The sequence below is a fragment of the Carlito syrichta genome, unplaced genomic scaffold (genome assembly GCF_000164805.1).
Source record: "Carlito syrichta isolate Samal-C Ts95f unplaced genomic scaffold, Tarsius_syrichta-2.0.1 Scaffold103312, whole genome shotgun sequence".
Classification (NCBI taxonomy): Eukaryota; Metazoa; Chordata; class Mammalia; order Primates; family Tarsiidae; genus Carlito; species Carlito syrichta.
Genome location: NW_007047408.1, coordinates 9,983 through 16,013, shown reverse-complemented (window position 1 = coordinate 16,013; position 6,031 = coordinate 9,983).

The following is a 6,031-nucleotide window of genomic DNA, read 5'->3' as shown; positions in this document are numbered from 1 at the left end:
CCACCCGCCCCTGACCTGCCATTGCCCCCTGAGCTCCCTGAGCTGCTCCTGCTCGTCCTGCACCCCCCCCCCGCCCATGCTCACCTGTGCCTGCGCTGCCCTCGCTCCCTGAGCTGCCCTCACTCACCTGCCCCTGCTCTGCTCTCATCCCCTGAGCTCCCAGAGCTGCCCCCTGCTCATCCTGCTCCCCCTGCCCCTGCTCACCTGCCCCTGCTCTGCTTTCATCCTCAGAGCTCCCCTCCGCTCCTCTTGCCTCCCCCTGCCCTTGTTCACCTGCTCTTGCTCTGCCCTCATCCCCCGAGCTCCCAGAGGTGCTCCCGTCCTGGCTTCTCCTGCCTCTGCTCACCTGCGCCTGCTCTGCCCTTGCTCCCTGAGCTGCCCCTGCTTGTCCTGCCTCCCCCGCTCGCCCCATTCCTCAAGTGTTCCTCCTTCCCATCCCGGCACCCTGGGCTAAGGCAGTTTTCACTTCTTGCTTCATTCCTTGCCCAGGGCTGGGCTCACTCCCTGCACCATGGGGCTGTCCTCAGCTGGGCCCCTTGCCCCTGGCCTAGTCGTCTCCGAGGTGAGCTCCTTGACCCTTGGCCTCTCCTCTTCCTTCTGCCCCCGCTCTGGGAGCTTTCCCTGGACCTTGCTTCCCCCAGTCCCCTGCTCTGCTGGGTCCACTGCCCTGTGCCCATGGGACCCTCAGCCCCTGCCCATTGCCCCCTGGCCCAGGAGCCAGGCCCCTCTTTGGCCTTCCTGTCCTCTTCCCTTTTCCCTCCTGGTGCATGCTCTGCACAGTCACCCTTCTCTCCACAGCGAACCTTGGCCCTGCTGCCCTGTATAGGCTCCCCACCGCCCCGCTTGCAGCCTGTCCTGCTGCCACGCCTGCCCACCATGCTCTACCCCCAGCTCACCTGCCGCCCCTGGCCCTGGCTGGGCTGAGGACACCTGGGCACGACCTCTGACCCTGTTCTGCACTGGGGCCACTTTCCTGGTCTGGAAAGGCCCCTTCAGCCCACTAGGGCGTCCTCTCCTCCTGCCCTGTGCCTTGTCCTCTGCTCAGGTCCACCCCTGTCCTGGCGTCCTCCTCCCCTGGCTCGTCTCCACTAAGCACCGCCGCATGTCTCAGCACAGCTTGTGGCCCTGTTCTGTCGTGCTCTGGGTGACCCTGGCCCTTTTGTTCCCAAGGACATGCCTCCAGCCTGTCTAGCCTTGTTGTCTGGGATGCTCGTGGGCCTGATGACAGCCCACTTCCCCTGAACTGGCAGCCCTGCAGGCCTCTGTGTGGGGGCTGGCCTCCCCTCAGCGTCTGCCCTCCTCCCAGGGCCTGTGGACAGCTCGGGTCTGGGAGGGCCCATGATCACCCAGCTCTATCCCCTCCTCTCTACCACTGCCATGCCACCCTACTCACCGAGGTTCTAGGCCCCGAGCCTCACCTGCTCTGGCTCTGCACATGTGGGTCCTCCATGCCCCACACTGCATCCATCACCACAGCTCTGTCTTCCCAGGAGCTGGCAGCTCTGGCCTTCAGGTCCTCAGAAGTGTGGACTCCACCCCCACAGAGACTAAGAACAGGACTGAAACTGGGGTGCATGGCTTACTTCCTGAAGTTCCCTTTTCTTCTGGTGGTTTCTGTGTCAAGGTGAGGGGGGAGTCCAGACATGCCCTGGCTGCCTTGTGGGTATGTGGGGGAGGGGGGTGCTGGGTGCCCCTATACCTAGGGGAAGGATGGGATACCCGAGCTGTCAGGCACTGTCTTTACTCCCTGGCTCCAAGTCCCCAGAACTGCTGGCCCTGGCGGTGACAGTGCCTGCTGCACCCTGATGGCCTTCTCCATGCCTCGGTTCTCATTTGAGCCTGTTCTGTCTTGGTGATTGCTTCTCCTTGGTCCTCTCTCCAGAACCTCTCACTCAGGAGAGCCCAGGAGCCTCCCATGGGAGGAGGAGCATGTGACTGAGCTGGGCAGTGGTTGTCAGGGGCAGCTGCAGTGGAGTAGGGCAGGGTGGTGCCAGAGCTGACACAGGAGAGGGCACTGGGCAGGAGGCCCTGGGTCTGAGCTCTTGGAGGAACTGGGTGGGCTGCCAGGGCCAGGAACACCAGCTCTGCTCCTGGGGCCGGGGATGTGGACACCACAGGAGTACGAGCAGAGTGGGGGCACAGGTTGCCAACTTGGCAGAGGGGAGGCAGAGGAGGTGTTCAGGGCTGAGCAGGGACTGGCAGAGCCTGAGGGCAGGGAGGAAGAGGGGAGTGCGGGGAGAGCTCTGAGCTGAGTGGGAGATGACCTTGGGGTGCGAATCACATCCTTCCCACCAAATGTGCCCTCCAGAGGACACAGCTAGGCATGTGTTCCTGCAGGACCCCTCCCTGGTCCTAGAGAGAACATCCAGGAGAGAGGGGATACTCTTGTAGTTAGTGGTCATCTGTCCTCCAGCTCTGGGCTCCTAATTGGCTGTCTTCAGCCTCAGTTCCATCCTGGTCATGTGAGGCTCATCATTGGCTCATCCTCCCAGGCTTGGGAGGACAAGGTGAAGCTACCATGCAGCCCAGCCACTCACAGAGGGCTGGAAGCCTGAGGGTAGGTTGGGGTGGCAAGGCCTCGTGCAGGTCTGGCTGACCACTGTGTGTCTGTCAGCAAAGGCCTCCACAATAAGCACCAAGACTATGCGGCTTCAACAACAGAAGCCTATTCCCTTTCAGGGTAGAGGCCAGACTTCTGGGGTGAAGATGCCGGCAGGACTGGTTCCTCTGTGTCTTGGGGACAGTCTGCCCCAGGCCACTCTCCTGGCTTCTGAGGTTTGCTGGCAATCCCCGGCCTTCCATGGCAGGTGGAAGCACCACCCCAGTCTCTGCCTTCACTCTATGTGGCATCGTCCCCACATGCCTGTCTGTGCAAATGTTCCCTGTTTATGAGGACAATAGTCATAATGGTTTAGAGGCGTACCCTAATCCAGAAGGACCTCATCTGAACTCGATTACATCTGCAGAGACACTATTTCCAAATAGGCCACTTTCTGAGATCCTGGGGGTTGGAGCATCAACATATGAATTTGTAGGGGAACATAGCTGGACCCATGACAGTCCACCCTCTGTCCACCCAGAATTCATGTCCTTCTTGCACGCAAACCTCCAGCATCTCACATCTCAACATCCCCATTCAGCATCAACTCTAAGTCCAAAATCTCATCTAAATGTCACCCAAATAAGGTATGGGTGAGGCTCAGGGATGATTCATTCTGGAGTAAAATTCCTCTCCATCTTGGACCTGAGAAAGCAGACAACCAGTTACCTTCTCCCAAAGCACAATGATGAGACAGACGTAGAGTAGTTGTTCCCATACCAAAAGGGAGAGACTGGAGCATGGATGCCCAGCAAGCCCCAAACCAGCAGGGTAAACCCCATCAGATCTGAGGCTCCTTGGGCCCATACTCTGTCCTCTAGGCCCTCTGGGGCTGCTCCACCCTCTGCATCCACAGCCTTGCATCAGTGGCTCTGATCTTGTCATTCTCCCTTCATTTTGTCTGGTCTCCCTCTCCTCCAACCCAAGCTAGCATTGTTTCTGCAGTCATAAAATTCCCAAAAAGGCTTGTCCACCTCCCATGACATTCATGGAACTCAAGCCACCAGACAAGAGGGTTCTTCACAGATATGCCTGTGTGACCTCTTCTTTATCCCTGGCTTCTGTTCAGATACTGATCAGGCCCTTGACCCATATATCCAATCTCACTGGTAAGTGGTTGCCCCCACAGACTCTAGACCATTTCCAGAGCACACCACTGGACAAGCTGTTCAGATTGTTCAGGTTGGGGTTCCTGTTTACTTAACAATCCCCTCTTCAATCTATCTCTCTCCTCTCACATTTTACTGTAAGCAGCAAGGAGAAATCAGGCCACGCCTTCAACACTTTGCTTAGAGTCGTCCTCAGCTAAATATCCAAGTTCATCACTTGTAAGTATAGCACGTTTGTCATTTCTGTCAGAGGCCTCACTAGAGGCAACTTGAACATTCATATCTCTAATAACATTCTGTTCGTGACCATTTAATCTCTAACGCCCATGCTTCTACCAGTAGGCTTCAAGGACGTCTAGGCTTTTTCTAACATGCACGTCAAAACTTTTCCAGATTTAATGTACAACCCAATTCCAAATTTTTAGGTATTTGTGACCCCTGGGTGCACTGAAACTGGACTGCCCTTGTCTAACCCCCTCAGTTGCTCTTTTGGCAGCATGTGCACAGTGGCATGGCTTTATTTGACCCAGTTTCTAGATCTGCTGTCCTGTCATGCCAGGGTAGCCTCTGTCAGTTTACCAGCTTTGCTGGTGTGGTTGGGCCTTCCAGTCCTGCACAAGCCAAGGACACATGGGCTTCATTGGGAGAGCTTGACTGAGCATCTTCCAGTATTACAGTTGTCCCCCAAAGTCACCCTAGAGACGTAGGGCAAGCAGGAGCATGAAGCTCCCACTGCATGGGCTTCACTGGGGGAGCCTGATGCAGCATCTTCCAGGACCACGCATGTCCCTCAAGTCACCCTAGAGATATGGAGGTGGGCAGGAGCATGGATTTCCCACTGTGCTTTACCCAAGAGTCATCAAAGCCAGATGGAGTATTGTTTCTGTCAGATTTCATGCTCCTCCTCAGCATCAGAATGTTCTGGGGGCTCCAAAGTAGCTTGGGTAATGGGCAGCCTCTCCTCTTGAGCATCCCTCCTGATAGTTGGAATGGGCCATCTTTCAGATGGGAAGACCTGGTGTGGTCTGTTCAGCTTACTCTAACAGCCCTGTAGCATGCAATGTCTAACAGTGTGCCCTGTCATCATGTTTCCTGTAATCAGCTCAGCAAACCTGACTCAGGGGCTCTTTCTAGCTCGAGCCCTCTGGCTGTGGGTGTCAGGATCCCCCAGCTCTGTCACCCCCAACCAGGCCAGCTTCCCACCTGCACCACAGGCCCTGTCTTTAAAACAGATTCTAACCTGCCTTACTTCCTGGATGCTGGATGGGTCAGCTCCTTGGGTGCTGGCCAGCCTAGGGGAGACCAGAGGGAGAGGATGCTGAGACCGAGAGTTGACCCTGGCTGTCTCCTTGCAGGGTCACCTGGGATTGCCACCTCCTTCAACAGACAGCTCAAGGGGCCTCTGTTCTAGGTCTCAGACCTGCTCCCCCCCCCCCAGGGTGTGTGTGAGAGGGGCTTGCTTTTGTAGGGAAATAAAAAAAAAATTCCCTCTATTCATCTTAGGTTTCTTGGCTGGGACCCTGTAAATTAGAATAACCAAAGGCGGATTAATGGAAGAAAAATAATGAAGTTTGTTAGCACCTGCTTCATGCTTACACGGGGAGCAGAGATGAGTAATTAGATGGGACATTTGGATTTTGAGCTTATAAAGCATCTCAGCAAAAGGGTAACCATTTTTAGATAAGCAATCAGACAAAACCAAGGGGCTTTATGCCTCCAAGCAGCAAATCAGAGAAGGCAAATATATAAGGGAAACTAAGGAAAGATGTGTGCTAGTTAGCAGGTTTGTTGTGCAGATGCTTCTGTGCTGATAAGGGTCTGGGGTTGTCTCTGGAGATTAAGCATCCGTCTGCCCTTCCAGGTAGAAAGTGAATAGGCAGAGCGTTTTTCTTGCGCCAGCTTCTTTTTAGCTGTCTTCACCTCAAAACAACTCATGCCAAAGTGGCCTCTTCTGTTGCCTTTCACTCTGCTGATGCCTGCTCTAAAGGCCTCAGTATCCTGGGGGCTCCTGCAGTGAGACCAGACTTGTATCAGCAAGTGGTCCCTCCGTTTAGTCCCTCCCAACTGGTTTAGTTGGAGGTGTAGACACATAAAGCATTGCAGGGACATGCAAGAGGGTGGCTGCCGGGGGCTGCCTGAGACCATTTGTGTTTCTTTAAAGGAATGCCTGGGGCTGGGTAATTAATAATAAAAAGAGGTTTATTTGTTCCCCGGTTCTGCAGTCTGTATGAGAAGCACGGCTCCAGCATCTGCATCGGGCGAGGGCTCCAAGCTGTTTTGACTTGTGCGGTAAGGTGAGAGCAGCCATGTGTGCAGGTCAGGG